The sequence below is a fragment of the Opisthocomus hoazin genome, chromosome 14, assembly GCF_030867145.1.
Source record: "Opisthocomus hoazin isolate bOpiHoa1 chromosome 14, bOpiHoa1.hap1, whole genome shotgun sequence".
Classification (NCBI taxonomy): Eukaryota; Metazoa; Chordata; class Aves; order Opisthocomiformes; family Opisthocomidae; genus Opisthocomus; species Opisthocomus hoazin.
The window spans coordinates 6789896-6812277 of NC_134427.1; positions in this window are offsets into that span (position 1 = coordinate 6789896).

Here is a 22382-nt window from a genome sequence, read left to right on the forward strand (position 1 = left end):
CCAGCAGCAGTAAAACAACTTGACTGCCTGGCATTTTACAAGATAAGTTCTTCACTACTGTCTGTTTTTTCTTGCACGGTTGCTTGCAAAGACTTAGAAAGTTACTGCTTCTTCAGCTGCTGAGGCTGGTACTGTTACACTCACTTGAGCTATGGATCACTGGGTACACTTTGTACTTTCACATGCCAGTTTGAGAAAAATCAGTTTTAGTCTTGAAGAGATGAAACTGGTGTTGCAGAAGATCAGTGCGCATTTCCAGGTGCTGCAGGGCACTAGCATCTTGATGGGGATTCAACAAAACATGACATAGGTATAGTGCAAAATTGCTTACTCTTATGCTAACAGATCTTCTGAAAAAAATTACAGAGTAAATCAGAATACTGTGAAGAAGCAAAAGTCACACTAGCTACAGTAAACACTTCTACATTATTCCCAATCTTAGCATTAAAACCATAATTTGCATTGCTAACTGTAAGTTACTGTATGCCAATAAATAGAAATAGAAAAATCAGGTAGTATTTCATATATAGATTAGAAATAGCATATACCTGGTGTTGAGGAAAGAAACAGCTTGTGCATAATAACAGATGGAAGTAGTTAGAATAGTTCTGTCCAGATAGAGCTCTATTGTCATCTAACTTGGAGATAGTGTCAAAGCAGTCGTGTTACTCTCTACCTTTTTCTTCTTTTATGTTTGTGGTGGGTTGACCCTGGCTGGACACCAGGTGCCCCCCAAGCTGCTCTATCACTCCTCCTCCTCAGCTGGACATGGGAAAGAATACATAATGAAAGGCTTGTGGGTTGAGATAAGGACTATTTGTATACATCTACAGAGCCTGAGAAATGGATCATTTACTTTCTTTTCCCTCCTATATTTCCACTCAGATATAAAAGTTGACTTTTTAATTTTGTTTCTGTAATTTAGAAGTGGTGTACTCTTTCCTGTTTTGAAGGACTCGGATCGCACTTCCCTGGGATATTAACTGTGCTTTCAGTGAGCACAGACCAGAAATGCTGAGTCTAGGTAAGACATTCTGCTGAACTCATATAAATGTTCTCTGCCAGATCATATTTATTAACATTTTTGAAAGAGTTACTTTGTCTCAGAAGAGGTTATTCTACATCAAGCATCATCAGTTTGTGAAAATCTAACTTAATGCTAGGTCAGGTGTTTTCTATTCTCGTGCAGCTGATAGAAGTCAGATTTTTTTCTGTTCTAAAGCATAAACCAGTATATATATTTTATTGTGCATTCAGGCTAATCTGATGCAGATATATTTTTCTGTCTGGAGTCATACCAGCTCAAAGCAGGTGCTGCTCCCCCAGCCCTTCTTCCTCTTCATGTCAATATTCCCTGTAGAAGGTAGTCTTTTTTCTAATCTGATGGATTTTCTTATTTGTATGCTTCCTAACTAAATGATCCAAGTTAACAAATAGAGCATACATACTAGAATTTTGCTAATCAGACTGACTGGAGCTGAAACGGGTTAGCAATTGCTTATACAAGTAGCTCTGCTGGGAGATTAGAGGAGGCAGTAACCTCTGACTACTGCAACAGACTGAAGGTGGTAATTATTTCACCAGTGTTGCTCTAGCTGGAGAAGGATGTATGAAAACAGCTTAAATGATAAAAAGGGTATGGGTCCTATATAAATACAAATTGGAGCATTCATTCCATTTCCCAGTGGAAGCGCTAAATATGCAGCCAACTGCATGCTCAAGAGCAAAACCAAAAGAAGATCAAAAGGGAGATTGTGTAAAAAGACTTATCCAAGGTATTTTTCAATTTTTTTTTTTGCAGTACAGTTTTCCAGGAAAGATTGTTGAACTTGTGGGAATGATTTTGAAATGCATTCTTCCTATGACACGTAAAGATTTGTGCAGAGATGATCAAAACTTGCCTCATCATACCAGCTTTATATGTGCTCTATTTTGAAAGAAAAAGGCAGGTGAGAATTCACTTCCAAATATCAGTTTTGTAGAACTAGGTGGATAAAGCATTTATAAAACAAGGCTGATTTAAGAAATTCCAATTATGTAAGTCATTCAAGTTGATCATAAACCTGATGTTCACTGAAATATGAAAAAAAAACAAGGAGGTTTGACGTGCTTTATTAAGAAAAGTCAGATTTTTTTTCATTTTATTTCCTTTAAAAACCACAGCTGGTGATGATGACAATGATTTTGTGACAAATTATTTTGACATTTACATACTTAATGCCATTGGACATTTCTAATTTAGTGTAATGATTTATGAGTAAAAAAGCCTACCAGTGTTTACACTTTGATATTGTTTCAGTAATGCTTGCAAAGGTTTTCTAAACAATAATGTTCTCCTTTTGTGTTTTAGGTGTTCTATAGCACATTTTAGATTATGTTTTCTTTTGTTCCTACAGGGAATATTTCTCAGTGATGACACATTCACTTTATGCTTCTTTCCTGTTGGAGAATACCTGTGAGAACAAATTGTTGATTTTTGTTATTTTCTTAATGCTATGAAACTCCAGTTACAGATAATTTGTAGCACAAGTGATTGTATTTGCAGTGCATCAGGAACCAGCTAATTGTACTTTCAGCCTGTTATTACAGTTCTTCATCCTCATCTGGCCTCATTCATGGTGGCAGGTTCCCGTGTTTGCACAGAGTCTTAGTGAACTTGGTAGAAGACTGCATGGTTGCAGCACTGACACACAAGCAGTCGTTGTTTAGACGAACACTCAATTCCAGCACTGAAGCTGGGATCCTGATTGCACTGTATTCCCTGCAGGTGCAATAAAGAAAGGCAGACAGCTCCAGAATGGGATTCAGCCTGCCAAAACTATAACTAATCTTCTGCAGATGTCTTTATAGGAGGCAAAGGGAGATCACACACCTGATGATAGACATCTTAGTATGGTGCGTGACTTACAAGTGCAGTGTTACATGCAAATCCATAAGCAAACCAAAGACCACTGTGCTCCATTTCCTCCCTCTCGACTTAGCAGTTTCATATTGATTTCAGGGTTCAAAAGTATGGTCAAGATATCCAGTCTTCGTTCAAATTAGCTGTTACTCGGGGCTAGGCTTCTATAGACAACATATACTCAGTGTATTTCTTTTCACAGTGAAGGAGGTAAGAGAGAAAGCCTGGAGGAAGGAGGACCTTCTCTTGGTCAAGGACGATCAGACTAGGGATCATTTAAGCAAACTGGACAGCCACAAATCCATGGGCCCCAATGGGTGCACCCACGAGTGCTGAGGGAGCTGGCAGATGTCACAGCTAAGCCACTCCACAGTAAGTAGTTTTCCTGTAGTAAGCAGTGTTTCCTGTCAAAATTTGAGCTCTTCTGTTTCTGTTTTATATTATTTAATGAAGAAATCAGATGTATTTAAAGAGAAAAATTCCTACTTCTTCCATTAGAAATGAATCACAATGTTCAAAAACTGACTGGAACAATTTAGAGTTTTCCTGGAAATCCTCATTGTGTTTCTAGGTGATTAACTGTCAAGCTATGAAATTTATTTGTTGAAATTATGGCTGTGGAAACCCACTTGTGTGAGCCCTAGCATGTAATTCCAGACTGTTATCATGCTGTTCAAGAATTGTTCTTCGTATGTATTGGCTTTTCTGATCATATGACCATATGCTTAAAAGTTCATTTTCAGGAGTTGAATCAGTTGATAAGACAGACTTATATTCATATAATCTCCACCATTACGCTTACAGAAAGTAAAACTCAGTGTTGATTTTAGAGATACTCCGAATTAGCCATCACCTTGAATGGAGTGTGCTGGAGGAAGAATGCCTCATCCATAGTCTGTTTTTCATTTCTATTTATTCCATCTGTTGAGAGTAATGCTTAAAGCAGCATGATTGCTCATTATCTTGTTTAGGATGTAACTGTTTCCACTAACTGGCTGAATCTTTTTTGGAGAATAATATCCTTTTCCTCCTGGTTTGCCATTTCTAAGCTCAACAGATGCATCACAGAAGATTTTCTTTTTTGCTGTTTCTACAATATTATACTTACTATACAAAGCTAAAAATATCTGCGCTTTCAATTATAGGTGATTTCAAAATTAGTTTGTTTAGTGAAAATATTCTTGAATGAGTATCTCTAGGGCAGCACCACCCCCATTCCCTTCATACATAGGAAAGGTAAAAACACAGTTTTTTTCTGACTTCCTGTTCTTACTGCCCTTCACGAAAAGCAGAATTTTTTTCTCCACTCATTATCCCCTGTATTAATTCATTTTAGGACATCTTTGAAGAAGCTACGCTAGGCAGCTAGCAAGTATAAGGAATTGAGAACTCATAAATTAATTAGATAATCTGCTCATGACTCAGCTTGCTCCAGTGATGTTCTACTCTGATTTTAGTTATGCTCTTTTTTTTTTAAATCTCATCAGCTTGTTTTCACTTGTAGTGGCTATTCAGAAGGATCTGTAACTTCTGCTTTTAATAACCAACTGTGGACTCCATAGTTGCAGTGATTGCCATTTTTCTTGTTAAATCTTGGGGTATAAGTATTTATGCTCATTTGAATGATAGTTATTTATTTTAAATATTGACTGAAAAGGCAGTACATAGAATCATAGAAAGTTTTGGGTCGGAAGGGACCCCTAGAGGTCATCTAGTCCGACCCCCCCGCAGCAAGCAGGGACACTGCTAACTAGAGCAGGTTGCTCAGAGCCCTGTCCAACCTGGTCTTGAATGTTTCCGGGGATGGGGCCTCCACTACCTCTCTGAGCAGGTCAGAAGTCAAAAAATTCAAGTTCAATTTATTTTATTCCAGCTTAGCACCATTCATTACACCTGACAATTTTCCTGTTCCGTAAACAGTAGACATATTGGGCCCTGAGTCAAAACCAGACTTCAACTGTAGCTACACCTTTACAAGGACTATATTAACTTACCAGAAATTCATTAAAATGTTCATCTGTGAGACTTTTAATGAAATTATTTGGACACATTTACACAAAAAACAGCAGAAGCATACAAGAAAACCGTAAGTTAATTACTTGAACTTAGAGACCTCAGCTGAAATATCAAATGAAAAAAATACTGTTTATTTTTGCTTCAGTACTGCTGATATTTCTCACAGATATATCTTCTTTTCCTGCGGTACTACAAAAGACCTTTTTGGGACATGAAATATTGTGAGAAAAACAATGCTTTTACATTAAACATCTTTATTAATATGGATATTCTGTGATTTAGCTGGGGCTAGCATCAAAATGATGTTTTGGAAGACAAAGTACAATCAGAATTTAGAATGAAAGTGAGAAATAATTATTTGGGGATGGATACTTCACTGACAATTTGAGTTTAATCCTTATTCAAATTGAATTTCCTTTGAGAAAGCTTAAGGCCATCAGTCTATTATCAGACAACAAAACTGACTATTACTCATTTGAATTTTTTTTTTTTATTAAACCTGAAAGAACTATGGTGAACTGATGCATTTGTAAACTAAGCCTGCAAAACCACGGCAGATTGATAGTCATGCTTAATTTAGTGCAGTTCGTGTTTTCTGATCTTTTTTTCCTAACATACTTCAGTTCTCATTTCTATCACCTTTTTTGCCACTTTCTGGTTTCCGTTGCTCTGTTATAGTGTATGATACATTCTTTGTTCAATTTTAGGTTGAATTAAGGTAGTGTGTGAAAACAATGGTGGTAGTGGTACGGGATTCACAATTGGCTTAGGTGCCTGTGTTTATCAGCTGCTCTCTACAGACCCCCCAATCTTACACTTGCCACAAAATTGTTTTCCTGGCAAAATCCTTGAGATGCGAAGGGACAGCCTAATGTACATGACCATGGATCCCACGTCTGGCAGTGGCAGCTTGCTTTCAGCAGGATGGGGAGGCAAGCAGAGCAGTGGGGATGGAACCGGGTAGATATGGACTTTTTACCCTGAAACAAGGGGCACAAGAGGACCAAAACTCTGCAGGGCTGTTTTAAATTCAGTGCATTAAGTGAAGCTCAAGCTCGTACAGACAGTATGGATCTGGAAGAATGTAGTAAGCAAAACAGAACCATAGCTTCTTTGTGCCTATGTCAAGCCTTAACACAATTACCTAGAATATCACAAGAGTGACAGTACTTCAATTGGGTCAGATTTTGCAGGGGAAGGAGAGGTATATATATCAGGCTTTTCTTCATTCTCTTTAGGGTTCACTCTGCTGAATGCTGGCTGGGGTCTGTGGCTGTGCTAATCTCTATTCTGTACCAGTGACAACTTCCTTAGCTCCGAACCTCCATTTTATATGTACAGTATAGCTTTCCTCTCTTTCTGCTCTTTAAAATACTAATGATATTTATTTGTTTATTTTTCCAAAAAAGGCTTTTGGGGGAACAGCCAGGACAAACAAAAATTATAGCTACTAATTAAGCTAATCATACATTAATAAATTGCTTTTCTAGAGGTTTAAAATCTCTGTACATTGTAAAGTTAAAATGAATCTTCTTCCCAATAACATGTAAATGAGGACAGGTTATTATTTGGAAAACAGTAGTAAAACCTGTAGCTTCTGTCTCATTAAGTGATTTTGGTATAGAACCATAGTAATCAGTGTTGCTTGGGGCTGAAATAGATGCCTAGTATTATTATTCAGGATATGTTTATGTGTATATTTTGAGAGAAAATTCCACAGAACAGGACAAAGCAAGATTCTACATCCAGGCATTTCTTATGAGTAGGCTGGCAGGTTGCAAGAATAACATTGCTGACCTCCTTCCTCTTTTATAAACAATACTTTAAGGAACAAAAATACACATTATCCAGCAGAATTCCAGCTGATAGGTGTTAGTCTGAATATGCTACTCAGTCACAGCAGAATCACCACTTAGGTAGATTCAGTGTTAAATTTTTCCTCCTGATAGTTGTATCATTAGGATTTTACTTGAATTTCGAATTTTAAGTATACTATTGGTACAATAACACAAAATGATTAATGGCCTGTCCTAAGAAACGTGCCATGTCAATAAAACTGGTTTTTAACAGCACTGTTGTAATTCCCCAGTTGAAAGAATTTCGAGACTCAGTTAAGACAAAACCTATTTTTCGTTATAGAATTTCCTTAACAGTTCTGTACCTGAGCACAGAGGACAGAACGGGCTCAGTAACTACACATAGAATTATTGCCACTCTGCTCCCATTCCCTCACTCCTTACCAGGAAAGAGGCAGCACAAAATAAAACGCTGCTTGGAGTTCCTTTCCTATACTTCCCACAAATTCACTAACCAATCTAAATTCTGTTGCAAAAAGGGGGCTGAAAATATCGCTGACTTTAAACTAGCAGAATTCAGGAGTCATACCCCAAAAATATTAATTGAAATATTCAAAAAGGGTTTTGTTTCCTTTGCGTTTGTTGGTGTACCCAACAATAAGAGGCTCTGGGTTCCTTTATTATACCTCCTCAACTCTTTATTTATTTTAATTCTTTTTCTTTGGGAGAATCTTCTGTGAAGGTATGCATTAGTGTACCCTGGGCTTTATTTAGAAGGGAGTTTTACTGAACCACACTTGAAAAATCAAGATAAAGCAACCTAAGTTAGTAAAACACAGTCTTTTATTTTTTCTTTTTTTCTTACTTCCTCACCTGAAAGTGCCAATGCACTTAAACTTCTGTAAATATATAAATACTGGCACTGCCATAGCCTGGAGTTAACTAGTGGGCTTTTTAGAGTATATGTCTTGGTTCAAATTAATGCATTAAGTTATGATACGCCACATGTATTGTTTTGCTATGTATTTGTCTCTCCTAGGTTTATACATGTAAATATTCCTGGCCTACCAGTTCAGTGCACTGAAGTAACACTGGTTTGGCGTAGTCCTCCCTTCTGTTGGTGGTATCTCTTTTATCTGGAAATTAGTCATAGATTCAATTGAAGGTGATGACATCTTCCAGTTGTTGGATTATTACAATGGTCATTTCTTCAGCCAGAGTTTGTGCCTCTGAGAAGGCAGGTGCAGTCTGCTGGGATCAGGTAGACCTAGTCAAGAGAGAATAGTTGATAAAAGTGAAAAACAAAACAAAAACCTCCAGGTCTTTGGAAATGTTGCTGAAAAGCTTCAAGATTATAATATTCCGCCTGATTGCATGAAATTTCCAGCTGTTAAAAGCTGAACTTGATTCCTCCTTTAATCACCCTGGACACATAATACATGTCTAAAATTAAAGGTCACCCACTCACCCAGGGCCCTACAAATGTGCTTTGACATTAAAAGGTTTACAGTTAAAATATACCAGGATTGGAGAGCACCAGCAGGGCCTATGGGTTAAACGGAGCAGTGCTGTTTCTGGTCCAATGAATACTTTTGATTTTGTACTGGGGCACAGCACAGCCAGCTGCTCCCTAAGGGAGAGGAGCCGAGCGTGGTGACATGGTCCAGGCCCCACTCTGCGGTCCCCAAGCGGGGTGCGTGGGCATGCCCAGGGATGGGCGTCAGGTCTCACCAGCAGCCCATGGGGTCAAGCTGGACACATGACGCAGTGAATCAGGGACGGGATCAGGTCCGGCGATGTCAGCCAAGGTCAGGTGTATCTCAGTGACCGCCAGCCAAGCCCGTAGTGATGAGGCAGGTCTGAGGTGAAGCTGGGAGGTCAATCCGTGTCTTGGTCTGGGTCTGGATCAGTGGGGCCCATGGCCAGGCACAGCCCTGGCTGCGACACAGCTGGTGCCGTAGTTCACGCTGGAGCCAAGCATGGGAGTGTCAACTTAAAAGCAGTTCCCACAGGAAGCGGGGGGTCAGCCCTGGCTCAGGCCCCCCAGCAGTGCTGTCTGGGGAAGGGGACAGCCCGCAGCCGAGCTACGGCTGAGCTGTCCCCAAGCCCTGGCAGTAGCAACTCCAGGAAGGGGGAAGCTCTCAAGGCCATTACACTTTGATGCATTAATGTTCAGGAGAAATCTGGCTATTTCTCTGCTTAAAAAGATTTCTTTACCAGCAGAGCGGAGACACTCTTTTTCTTTACATTTCTGTCACAAAACAATTGGTGTGTCATGTTGCATTATGTCATATCATATGGTGAAACACAAGCTTGACATACTGTATCTGAAAGGTATTTGAGCACATCATGTCAGAAACTGGAAGAAAGAATACATGCTCATGTTCACTCTGTCTTGGCAGAAGTTGTTGTTTTCCACTCTTATTTTAATTCCCCTGGATTGCCAACTTAAAAAAAAAAAAAAATCACTGCACAGACAAGTGCCCAGTTCTCGTGCCTGTACTCAATGCCCCTTTAATCTTTCTCTTCTTTGAGAAAAAGCAAGAAAGCAGTGAAAGCACAAGAAAACCTACCAGGTGAGTAAATTTGCTGAAAGAAAAAAAAAGGGGGGGAAAAAAGCCAAGCACAAAAACCACTTGTGAGACATGACCACCTGAGGCAAGATTATTTAAAGTAAATGGAAAACTTAAAATGAGATATAAAAAGGAATCAAAATAAACCAGTGCATAAGAAACCAGAGAAACTTGATGCCAGTCATCATCATTTTATGGGATGGTACATGTTAAAGATTAAAATTAAAGGATTGGTGCTAAATTTCTTTTTTTTTTTTTTTTTTTTCAAGGAGGAATCCAGGGCAATATATGCTGTGTCAGTGTGATGGTATTAAGAACCTGCCCTACACATTCTGTTCCCCTTGGTGATTCTATGTGCCTCTGACCTCTACTGATATATCTTATCCATTGGATATACTCATTCATTCATTTAACTACATACTTTGTCATTGAGGCTATTCCAGAATCTGTAAAAAACCAAGTATAATGGCATTTGTATTCATTCTCCTTTCCCACAGCTTTCTGTTATTCATTCTCTCTTCTATAACTGCTGTACACTTTCTTCTCTGCTCTGGCTCTCTTCCTTGCTTCTGTTCTTTGCTTTCATATCTTTCTGGCACATTGCACTTTTTCCTTACTTCTGACCTTCCCCCTTTCTCATTTTTCTTCAGTCAGCTTATGGCCTCCATCCTTTTTCCATATTATTTTACATCTTTTCTCATAAGTGTTTTCTTCTCTTTTCTTACTCTAGAGTAGAAAATTTAATTTTCCTGGAAAGGACTTTCAAAAAGATGTTGCTTCCCCAATATTCTTCTGCTATGGTAGTTATCCGAGGTGAGACTGTTTCTGATAGGCATTAATATTTACAGACTTGTTTTATGAATCTGAAGATTGATTTAGCTTGAGAGTAGTGCAGGGAAACAGATGAACCATGGAAATGGTAAGGTCTACTTTCCTAAGACTCATAAATCTAAAAGCCATTCCAAGGTGAACAGCTTTTAGAAGAGCAACACTTAATGACTGAAAATCATTAAATGTCCGAAGTCCAAAACAAGTTGAAACTTAATTGTCACAGGTATTAACAATGATCTTTAATGGTTAAAAACATTCTCTAAACTCTTACAGAACTACGTCCTTTCTCTTTAAAATTTATAGTCTAAAGATTTCAAGTAACACTAGTTTTCTTAGGTAGTCAAGTGGTAAATATGCCATTTATTAACATCACATACGAGTGAGATCCCTCAGAAGTTGTGTCACCAGTATTTCAGAGACTTCTGCAAACTAAAAACTTTAACTGTGTTCTCATTTGCCAGTTGTTAGTGCTATATATTATACATGCTCGCATCTTTCGTATGCATAGCAGCTCTTCTTCTGTAGGTATTCAAGCCCTTATTAATCTAAATGGCAATTTTTTAAATTCTGTATTCATGTCTAGATTACAAAGCAGTTTGAAGTGTATGTTGTTCCTTTTGGAATTACCAAAACATATACACATTTGTTTAGCCTAATAGAATTTTGTAGGATATCGTAAGGAAAACTGTACACGCTTACACTGCTCTTAATCTACAGTTCAGCCATGCTATGTATATCCAGAAGATGCCCGTACTGCAACTTCCCCAGCATGTTTCTCTCAGAATAAGTTTCATTTTAATCTTTCGTTGTATACCCTTTAGCCAGTATAAATGAAGCTGTTTTCAAAAGCTAAATTTTTCATTGTAAACTATTTTCTACTCTTAAATTCAACGTTCATGTTAGTTAAATTTTACTCTGTATTATTTAATAAATCCCCAAAAGAAAGCTTATGATACTTATGGGTTCTTTGCTGATCTTATCAATAAAGCAATAGTAATTTTGCTGCATACACCTACATTTCAGTTACGTAACTATGGCACTTCACTATTTGTCCTAGACAGATGTTCTCTAGCAAAACTCACTGCAACAGCTGAAGATGACAGCACCCCAGTGTTCCGACCCTCGTCTCCACTGAGAGCAGCGGTGGCTGAAGCGGAGGTGAATGAGCCCCACCTGAGCAACTGTATGCTAGTTAAGCACTGATAGATGGTATTTTGTGTCCTTTATCTAACAGCAGTTAGCTGAATAAGTAATAAAATGCAGAATAAAGTAGAAGTAGTTTCTCTGTCAGTCCTTACCTTTGCAATTTTTTTTACTGTTTGACATTTTTTATTGCATTTTCTATGCCTTTTCTTACAACAGCAGAGCATACCTTAAGCTATAGGTAGTCCTGCTATTCTCATAATTTTCCTTTTTTAAAAATTATGGTTTGTTTGGCACTAATTGTTTTTGTTGTCTAGATACTAAGCCCAAATATTTTTCAAGGTCAAACCATGAAATCTAGATTTAGTTTCAGCATGGACATGATATTGTAACCAACACGTAGCTAGTATTAGCTTTAAAAAAATGATCCTATTACACCTGAAACATGGAAAAACACTATGTGATGTCCTTTTGTAATTAAGAACTTCTACCAGTCCCAGCTGCAGAACTACTATGCTTTTAGACCATCTAGTAGAAAGTAACATTCTTGAATAAATTGTGACATTCAGAGGTTGGTTTGTTGTGTATCTTACGCACAAGAAGTTATACAGTGGAAGAAATACAGATGCATCTTAAGCAGACGATTTAATACATTTACTGGCCTTCTGACAAGGAGACCATAGGAATGAACTAAATGTGTCTGTCACATAAACTTGGTATTAAAGAATAAGATACATTCTTCTTCTGGCAACTATGAAGCGGTAAGAGGGAAGACATCCGAGACTGCACCTGTCAAGGACTTTGCTTTCTTTTTGTGTTGTTTATTGGTTTTGTGCTAGAAAATGTAAGTTGAACTCCAGGGTAAGGTGGGATATGCACTTGTGAAATCTATGCACAGATGCTCCGTTTTACCTGCAAGTTTCATTGTACTGTAAGACAGGCATAACAAACTACTTTCCTTGAACCCCTAAACTCTCCAGACTGTATCAGTGAGGCTTTCCTAACCCAATCACATTATTTTAGTGTTTCCTGTGTTTTATATTTGCTTTATGTATTGTGTATTTGGATGCTTCTCATCAGTTTAGGGCCAAAACCATAACTTATATAATAAAAGCTCGTTATAAAAAAGAAAATTCAAAAGCAACACACACTGCAATTAGAGAGTCTAAAACTGCAAGACAGTTCTGTTTTCAACAGGTTGCTTACTCTATCAACCCATCATATAAAGTGATGTTTATATAGCTGCTGCAAGTCTCTAGTGTGTGTAATATACACATCATAAAAATACACATTTTGGAAAACAAAGTGGCACTTATTCAAGATGGAAATGTATAGGAGAAGTCATTGGAGAGGAAAAAACAAAGGGCCTGTGTGCACCTTCCCTTGATTTTGAATAAAATTGTGAACAGGGCAAGAAGAGAACTTGCAACAGGTACACAGAAGCACTGGATATTATGATTCCATATGCACTCATTTAATTCCAGGAAAATTGTTGTAAAGAATGATAGAAAAATCAGATGGCCAGCTTCACTATGAGGTAGAAATGAGACTATTGATTCTACTGAAGCATTGAAGGAAATTCATTGTTAATGAACCATTTTCTAGTACCACATTATTCTGTTACCAAAATTTGTAACTTGTTTCGTACTTATTTTTTGGCATATAAAAATATTTGCATGTCAGTGCTGTACAGCTGGGTACTCTGTACTAAGCCATGCTGCAGAACCTATCACATCTTCTAAGCAATTTCTGAGTATATGAGAGCCAAGTAATGGAGCTAGAGACATAAAGCTAAGTAAATTTTTGGAGAAAAAACCTCAAAACCCAAACCCAAAAAACCCCTCTGAACTACTGTTTACTTCTGTACCTCTTTATGCTAAATTAATGACTCTGCTGGCTAAGGTGTGGAATAGAGCATGGGATGCAAATGGTTTATATGGAGACAGTGGTTTTCAAAAGTGTCGTGAACATAACTAATGAGTCAGTACTACCAGGAGAATCTGACCACTCCATATTTGGTTGCTTTTTCCAACTGCAAGATCTGTGGTCTTTAGCAATAGTCAGAGAGTCAAACATTCCCCACCAAAGATGAATAGAATCCCTTTACATACAGAAAAAAGGTCTACATTTATTTTTTAGAAGTAATCTAAGAATAAATTATTTTCATATAGATTTTTTCTGAACCTATATTGAAGCATTTGAATTGTGCTCATGGAGTACGTTTATAAGAAAAAGTATTATCTTTTATTAGATCACATAATACCTCTTGAAAAAGAAGCGTCTCAGGCTCACTAATGCTTTTTTGGCCCCTCTCTGTAGGGATATGGAAAACAATCTTGCTGGGAGGAAGAGAGCTCAAGGGAGACGATAGATGTCCTGTTAATCAGGACATAAAAAAGAACAGAGAAGCTATGATGTGACCGTGATTGGTGGAAGAAAATCTGGCAAACAGCAGAGAGAAGATTGGGAGATATGACAGTTTGGGGAATGTGTGTATAATTTATAAATCCAAACTTATTTTATGAATTTCATGTACCACTCTATTCCTCGGTCTGTATTTAATCTGCCACTTGCTGGCTGGGACTATGTCATAGATCACACGCTCTTTGCGAGAACAGATACAAGAGTAATCTGAGAAGAGATAACATGATATGATTTTTTCTCAGTAGAGCAGTGAATATGCTAAATAGACTGGTTAAACTAAAGGAAACTGATCGTTTCAGGTTGTCTGCTTCTAAATTAGAACAATGGAAATTGCCTAGTGAGAAAACAGATGAGAAAAGAGTGCATGGTCTCTGAGCTAGAGAGCTGTCTGAGCAAGTGAGAGCGAGCTGGTCCTGAACAGATGAGAGAAAATTTGCTGAGAGGGCTTGCAGGTGGATCAGGAGGACAGTGAGGCTTTAATATGGTGGAAGAATTGTCCAAAACTTCAAGGTCTTACAGGGCATCAGTGGTCCCAGAGAGAAGGGGTTTACTTCCAGGATTTTTGTTTGCTTGTTTGCTTTTTATTTGTGAGTTGTAAGTCTAGGTGCTTTCTGCATTAACATGACATGCATAATAATATGAATTTATAGTCTCTACTTACTTTTTAAGTACTGTACAGCCTCAGGAGATGCAACTGTAAACTACAGTAGTCAGCCGGGGAAGCTTTATGCCATGGAGAGATTAGAACTAGCCTTAGAAATCTTGATTATAGACTCTGAAGGCTGCCTGAGAATAGGCATCGGCACCTATATGTTGCATATAATCAGTGGGCATCCAGTGTTCAGTTTCAAAGCACAGCAGCAAAGGCATGATGACCAGACCTATGCTGAGAGGGAAGGGAGATTCAAATAAAAGTGATTAGAGGAAATGAGAGAAGTAGGCAGGAGAGAAGTATGTATCACAGAGAGGTTGGTGCCTAAAGGGAGCTGTGTGTCAAGATGGAAGTAAGTTATCTTAAGCAGTCTTGGTAAAGAAAGATAGAAATAATACAGATCAGAGGAGATGTTTTTGGTGAAAATTTCGTGTTTTCCTGTCAATGGCAGAAGAGCGGGGATGGAGCACTCTAGTTCAAGGGTGGAGAAAAGCCATCCAGCTGAACAGATAGGGAGCAGGGGAAGCGGCAATGCTTCTGTCAGACAGGTCTCTGGAGATGCGGCTTGAAAAGTGAGGCACTGGCAGTGGTGAATAGCAAGCAATGCCTTTCCACACCGTACTAGAAAGAGTGGATGAATGTTCTGACCTCTGGATTTGCGTGAGGTTGGTGAGGTTTTCCTGCATGGAGAAGTAGTACATCTCCCACCAAAAGCTGGCTTTAGGATTTTGTCTGCCCTAGGTGCATGGCAAAACCTTTTCATTACGCACAGCCAGCAGAAGATGTGCTGTCTGCTGCCGCTGGATGCGTATCCTTACTTACAGACGCAGCCTCGTCACAAAACACCTTCAGCATGCTTATTCATGAGTGTCTACACAAACAGAGAATTTTGTTGCTACTTACTTCTTCTGCCAATCCAGTGTTGTGAATATTTAAAGATGTGATATGGAAGAAGGTTTCGCTGGTATTGTATTTCTAGTAACATTTTGTTATGGCCATGTTCTCAGATTCAACAGCACAAGTAGGCACAAGGGTGAGAGAGTCCAAAAAGAGAAATTTGCATTTATTAACATCTGTAAAGCAGTAGATAACAGCTCATATGAAAAAATTAATGTGGAGTTTGCTGTAGTAAAATAATTAATTTTAATAGTAAAATAAATTTCAGTTGGTGAAAATATTCACCTTAATATTAGTGGAAAAAAATATTTTCAATGTGCCCGTGACATGTAAGTATTTCTATTAGGAAGAGAATACATATCTCCTGTGAAATAGAACAGTGATTTGAAGAGGCAGTTCTCCTCTCTCTCATTGGTTTTATTGAATTCTCTGCTCCACTGGCCAACTCAGTTCTTCCATTACACCTTTCATTGGCTTCCAACAGCCAATACAGCTGTAGATTTCTTCTACTATAGTTGATGCACATAAAAGTTTCGCTTAATTTGGGATCCACTAGGTTATTTGTTCTCCTGTAGTGGGCTGGATCCATTATAGTTGATGGATCATACAGATTGTTCTGACAGTCTCTCTTTTTCACCTTCTTTTTTGGAGAGCCCATGTGACTCAGGTAGTGAGTTCAATGGCATTGAAATAATGTTAATTCTGCAAAAGCACACGTACAACCACAGAGAGATGCAGAGACTTAGAAGCAGATACAATTCGTACTAGGTTTAATGGATTGTTATGGTTGGTGTTTCTTAGATTGAAAACTGCTGTGCAGCAGTGATCTCACCTTCAACTTTACACCACACTGTGAACCTGCTGGAACCACACAGGTAAATGCAAGTGGCCAGTTGCAGTTTATATGGAGAAAATGGGGACTGGTTGCCGGACAAGAGCTGAATGCCTCTTCCTTCAACTAAAAATTGTCTGGTCAGAAAACCAAGGTAAGCAGCTGCTTTAATTTTTGTCGGTAAACGATGGTAAAACAGCCCATGCTGTTCTCAGATACATCTGTGGCTTGCTGCTGGAATTTGTATTGCATTCAGAAAAGAATGGAACAATGTGATATTTGGCCTCCTTGGCACTCAGCATAGGTAAATAATGAGAGAAGAAACCAACAGTCCAGAGAGATAAAACATCTTCTTCAATATACCATAATAGATCAGTGGTAGAAGTAACTGTGGAATACAATTTCATTGTTGAGATCTTCTCCACTCCTAGTGATGCCCATAATCTTCTCATTGCCAGGGGACAAACAAGACAAGGAAGAAAGGGAAAACAAATATGCCTAACTGAACCTGTTTTAGAGGGCTGACTATTTAATCAATACTCATGTAAATCACACAGCAGCATTAATCCACATAAGAGTCAACTTAATTTAACCACAAGATTTATCCCAAATGTTACCAAAAGACACCATATCATGTCTGCACTGTTTTTGTGCAGACTTCGGCATATCCTAAATTTCTTTGAGTAAAATACTAAATTACAGTACGACTAAACAAGTAATGATATAAAACCCAAAGACTTTTTAAAAAGTGTTTCTCGCATTTGCCCTTCTGATTCTTTCCCCCATCTCAGCAGGGTAAGTGAGCATGTCTGGGTGGGGGCTTACCTACCAGCTAGGGTCAACCCACCTCAACAAAGACTCAGGGAAAAGCTTGGCTGGCTGTTGCCAATGTCCATGTTATAGCAGACCCTGAACTGAGATCCTTCATAGCCTGTGGGTTAAGAACTGAATCCTTAACTATAAGATAACCAAGCACAATTCCCTAAGAACCAGCATTTTTGTATTTTGGAGTGGGAGATTATCTCATTTTCTCTAGCTCATGCTGTTTTGCTCAGACGTTAGTGACTTCCTGTTCATTTTGCTTATGCAAAGATTGCAGGTTTGGCTTTCACTCAGTGTCTGTTTACTAGCAGCAATTCAGCACAGTAACCTTCCCTTCTCCCTCCCAAAGTATTACAGCCTTACAGAGCTTTTCAGTGAGGGCTGGAGGATGGAGCACAAGTTTCTATTTGTGTCATCTTGTCCTGGAAAGGGGAAATCTTTGATACAGCATCCCCACTCAACCAACAGTGGAAAGGGAAGCAGGGTATCTCCACATCAACACAGGTTAGCATATAGATGCTCGTTGTGGTCTTCTCACTGTCTGCTTTGTGTCTTTTCATAAGGAGAATACTTCAATAAGTACAAATTGTGGGGTTTTTCCTTTAACATGTCTTTAAGCATTTAGGATAACCAAGGTCCTGTTCCTGTGATCCCAAGCTGCTGTTAGAATACAAATATCTTCTACACACAAATGCAGCACAACTGTGTTCTGACAATAATGCGTGCACTGAGGACGCAGCCTGGCCCTAGAGCAACCGTCATTAACTGGGAGGGTACAGTTCAGATGCTGTGTCTGACTTGGTTGCAATAGTCAACCAATTAATGGAAATACAGGATATTTTTCATCTTGTTATATCTGATAAGACTTTATGCATACCAGAATATTTGGAGTTTGGATAAAATTACTTCTTTTTTCTAGCCGTTCACAAAATAAGAATTATCTGTATGAACACCGTTCTTTTCTTACAGGATAAAAAGAGACCTCAGCCCTAATCTTTATATAAACTTCAATCAGTATTCCTTAGTTGGGTCTTTGTAATCTGCTTCTTCACCGAAATAACATCTGTAATAGTTTGTCAGGAAAAAAAGAAATCCAAAAGTTCAGTATTTGGGGAGAAAACAACTCTTTATAAAGCACAGTCTACATTGTGTAGCTGCCATATATATGTATGTAGATGACATTTCTTATACATTCCAGGTTATTTTAAAAGGCCTGGTGAGTTTGGCCTTGACATTCAAAAGTAAAACCACTTTGCTGAAGAGTGGAGCACTTAGTTTTGTTGGAAGTGTTGGATTCACTGGAGATTTTTTTGAAATACATCTTATAAATCTACAGCTGAACATTTCTCCTCTTCATACAGTAGATCCCAACTCCCACCTGTGCAAAAGACAAAAGATATAAAAGAGGAACATAGAATGTATTCGTTTTGACAGAAGTGTCAAATTTGTCTTAAATTTTTTCATTTTCTGTAGAACATCACTGAACCAAGCACAGTTAAGAGGAAATAGTTTAGAATTGCTTTTCAAAAATAATTTTTTCGGGCGAATCAAAAGAGAGCATTATTTTCAAATGATTGTTAGATATTTTTAGATTCTGTTGTAATATCCACCTTTCTACTTTCTTTTGTTGTTTTTTTTTGGTACCAGAAGGAATAAAAGCATCCTTAAATGAAAAAATTGGTTCCTGTTAAGGCTACTCTTGGTTCTTAAAGCTAATTTTACTCAAAGTAATTTCTACTATCTAATTTTTTGTTTGTTTGTTTATAATAAGAATTCTTCGGAAGAAAAGCAAACATTTATGAAAATGCATAGACATTTTCTGTGGAAATCCAGGATTTTATACCGACTTCAGTGAAATTATACTTACATTGATGTATCAGAGCAGAAATAGCACACTGCATGTCTCGCTTAGACTGGGATATAAAACTGCACTTTGCCTCAGTCTTGATAATTTAATTGTTTCACTTCTGTGCAGTGTCTCTTTTTAAATTTTTTTTCTTGATTTTTTCAAATTATTCTAGAAGGTGTCTTTGTGTAGATTCCATTCTAATGAATGTTCCATTTGCATGTTTTAAAGATAATATTGTGATTCGGAATCTGAAAACTAAACCAAAGTAGTATCAGGCAAAATGCAGAAAGGATTCCTTTCTCGGCTTAGCTAATCCTTGTGGGCATGTTCCTCAGTACTTTATTTCTCTAATTCTGGAAGTCCACTGGACTGGAAGTAGTTTTAGGATATACACAACTGTAGTGTTGGACAAGATCACGGAAATTCTTGCCGTTCATCATCACAGTTTGCAAGGATGTCCTTTACAGATGCGAAAGTAAAATACACGGCAGTAGTGCAGTCCAAGGACTCCTTACCCATATCTCATACAAGAGTCCTCACGTTTTTAGTTCTTCTTATCAGTCTGTTAATCTGAAACACAGCTACCTTCTTTTAGCTGACTTTAACATCCATTTCTGTAGACAGATATGTATTTATAATACCTCTTTTCTGACATGCTAAATCTGTTAAATTTCTGTAATTTCTATACCACAGAAAATAATGAAAATAGATAGGGGATTATTATTGTGCCTTACCAGTAGGTGTGTAAACTTAAGACAGACATAGACAGTTTCACTCTTTTGAGTTGGAAATCTGGCTTTGATTTAAAAAAAAAAAAAGCTGTATGAGAATGCAGGGAGTCTTGGCTGATAATTGTGCCTGTTAATTGGCTGGACCACCTCACTGTGGCATAGATGCCAAGCAGTAATAGCTTTGTATGGGCACTTTGCTTAATAAGGTGAGTGGCATTGTTTGCAGCTGGGAGACCCATCACAGTAACGTCTTCAAAGCACTGATGCCTTGCGTCTTTTCAACAGTGAAGTACACTGTTGGCTTTTCTGTGCCAAACATGCCCCTGAATGCTGGGGGGAAGGAAAGCACAGAAAACAAGACAATTTTTTCTTGCCAAAAGAGGCTCTCTATAATGCAGCTGGCAGCTTGGACTACTTGTATCTAACAGAAAAACACTGCTTGATTATGGCTGGAGAGGGAAAATTAAACCACCCAAGACAGAGGTTGTGGCCTTACTCGAGAAATTGGCTGACACTGGTGAGAAGACATAGAGCGGAGGAGGAACAACATTGTTCAGTCCAGGAGGTGCTATGAAAAGTTAGAATTCCTGGGCCATAAATGCTGTGTGGAAGGGCTATCTGCTCCTTCTCAGTTAGGGTTTGGCTTTGCTTTTCCTTTAGTCACAGCCAAGGTCTTCCAAGAAAAGCATCTTTTTCCCGCTTTTCCCGAACAAAATTGGAATATACTTTTGCTGCAATGTTCAACATCAGGTCACCACCAGATCTTGACAGCAGCCCCAGATGATATATACTTAGAAATCACATGATTCAGTTCTCAATGGTTCTCTTCAGTTCTTGACAGGTGCTTTAGGCAAATGCGGCTTTAGCCACCAAAAATTCTGTTTGAAAGCGTCTGTGGCCTAAGGGGTATGTAAGCCTGTACATCAACATATTTCAATTCAATATAGAGCAAATGCATTGCTTAGGACGTTTTATGTCTTATTCTGTTACATATTTGTCCATTTATATTAACTCTTGGAATTTTAGAAGTGGGAGATTGCCCTGTGTGTTTCTTGATGTAATATGTGGATCCTGCAGTGGCTATGTATGCATCCCTTTTTTTACCTCTGTCCTGTCATCTGCCCTGCTTGTATCTTATACCCATCTCCTACCAGTACCTCTTACAAATGTTTCCCTGCCTCTCTTTTGAGGCCAAACTCTTCTAAGCAAAATATCTTCTTCCTGCTTTTTCTGCCAGATAGTCTTTTTTAACGCAGCTATTTCTCAAATGGAGCCTTTGTGCTAGTTTTGAGGAGACAGTATCCTCTTACATAAAGCAGCAACTTCATATGGGGAATACCAACAGGGATTAAGAGTAGCTAGCCAACTAGAGAAATACCATCTAGAGATACAGGGAATAGTCTAGCTGGTTCTTTTCCACAGTGACTGCATACTCTCTTTTCCACTTGGTCTAGTGCTCAGCCATCTGGAAACGAGGGTGGAGAAAGAGATATTTTTACTTATATGCAACTTTCATTTTACATCTCAGACTTCCTAGTAATAAACCTAAATGGAAGTAAAATACCTGCAAAGCAAACCACATTCTCAAGTGTGAGAATGACAGAGTTACAGAATCGCTGAGGCTGGGAGGGACCTCTTGAGATCACTGAGTCCAAAACACTGCTCAAGCAGGGTTAGATAGAGCAGGATGCCCAGGATTATGTCCAGTCAGGTTTTGAGTATCTCCACAGAATCCTTAAGAAGATGTCTCTTCTTGCTGCTGTAACATGATTGAACTGCTGCTATAACCAACAAGGAATTAGTGGTGTAGCAGTACGTGCTTTGCGTAACAAGGGCCTTCCTCTTTTGCTAATGATTGCTGGAACAGAGGAAGGATCTTAGAGGAACACAAGGAACAGAACTGGACTCTTAAATGCTTATGGGCTTTTAACTTTTTCTCATGTAGTGACCATGCAATGTGGAAGCTGGTGATGGAACAAGCTCTCAGAAAATATTTAGGTAAATCTTTAGTCTGGGAATAAGTAACCAGTGCAAAATTTTCCCCTGAAAAACCCCAGCTGGAGTTCAACCCTTAAACTAACACCAAGCATTGCAACACTTAGCATGGGAGGAGGCAGGTGTCCGTTACTGCTCCAAGAGCAGCATGCAAAGTTGCACTTGCTATTATATATGTAACTGTCTGGAGGGGAAGCTGTGAATACAGATTTTCTTGTATTAGAGACAGGTCTTAATACTGAAGTTGAATTTAAGTCTTTGCATATTTAACAGTCTTGTGTGTTTTAAAATGCAAGTAATAACTTTTAAAGCATTCTGAATATACTTCATCACTAGGATATTTATACTCCAAACCTGGGATGTTTTACAGGTTCTTAGTATAACTTTGCAGACAGCTTGCAAGTGAGTGTGGGTTACTTGTGGGGTCTGGTGACACGTTTTGACAATCAGTTGCCAGAATATGTCTATCAATAAATTTATCAGTAGACTTCATTTATTAAAGAGAAAAATAGTACTGGTCTTTATTTTTCTTTTCTGCTCAGGGAACAAGATAGAGTGCCAGTTGGCTTTTATTGTTGTTTCATTTTTCCCCTATTTATTTGTCGGGTTTTTTTTCACTGCAGTATTTGTAGTTTGATTTGAAATATCAGAAGGAATAAACCCCTTTTTCAGTGATGAGGATTAAAAGACAGCACCAAGGTATTACTATACTCAAGCAATACTCCTTGGGTCCTATATGAAGCATTCCCTGAAAGTAAAGATTTGCATGTTCCATGTCAATTATCACAGCTATAATTATCCCACCTTACCATAATACCCTACTGAAAGTGCTATTTATATTAATAAAGCTTTACATTCATAAGAACAACTCTTCCCGCTGGTCTTCGTTCTACATATAAGCCCCCTAACAATAACAAGA